Below are 1184 nucleotides of genomic sequence, written 5' to 3' on the forward strand. Positions count from 1 at the left end.
CAGTCAGTAATTTTCCCCCGGCCCACCATTAAAGTGTATAACACTTGTATATAACATACATAATGTATATATATACAAAAAATATACAAATTTTATATATTTTTTTGGCTATTATTTTTATAGCGGCTATACAATGTCATTTTTCCAAAGATTTTGGGGTATTTGTTCAATGGATATTTATTTCTTTTTCATACTGACGTGATTTTTGACTTTTCAGATTGTAGAATAATTTTACCTTTTAACTTAAAGACTTTATGATTAAAATTTGTGAGATCCACGAGTTGAGTGTAAATAACATTTCATTCATAAGTCCGTGTGAATTTCACATGGTAGTAGTTTCCAACTGAAAGCCAATTAATATTTTCTTATTTATCATAAGTTAAATTGCTCAATAAGAATTAAGAAAGCCAAAAAAAAAAAGGTGCAAATCACTAGACAATTTTTCTTTTAACATTGAACCAAATTCGAACTACTCGAGAAAGCATGAACATGAAGACCACATGGCAGTATATGCAAAGTCAACGTAATTAGAGCAACATGGATATTGTTTACCCGAAAAATGGATAACAATTGAATTTATACGTGGTTTTAAGGATACGTGATATAACTTGGTACAAATTGAGAATATATATATATATATATATATATATATATATATATATTGAAATTAACTGGAAAAGAAATAAATGCAAACCAAATGAATCAATTAGCCTTGGCCCTCAAGTTCGATCACCCTCAAACCAAGTGGAGAATAAACTGACACGAAAACAAAATGACTAAATATTGAAAATCAGAAGAAATGCAGTATATTGCTTTATATTGCATAAAAAATCTCTCCCTCTACAAATGATCAGACCTCCTTTATATAATAGGGAAGTTCTACTCTTGATATAATTCTAAATACAGTAAGGAATCTCATGATAGGTTAATTAATTGGCCTTTCCTTAATATGCGCCGGGATTTCCGCCGTGATTCTCGCCCAATTGCGGATATTCCGGCTTTCTGTTTTTTGGCTCGATAAGCTTCCCCCGGTTTCGCTCGATCTCTATCTTGTTTGGTCTCGATCTTGGACGGTTCCGATATCGATCGATCTGTAGGTTACGAGCTCGACACTTAAACTTCGCATCATGATTCGATATTGCACAAGTTCGAACCTTGTCCTATTATGTTCCAATCTCGATTAG

This window comes from Nicotiana tomentosiformis, chromosome 6, assembly GCF_000390325.3.
Source record: "Nicotiana tomentosiformis chromosome 6, ASM39032v3, whole genome shotgun sequence".
NCBI lineage: Eukaryota > Viridiplantae > Streptophyta > Magnoliopsida > Solanales > Solanaceae > Nicotiana > Nicotiana tomentosiformis.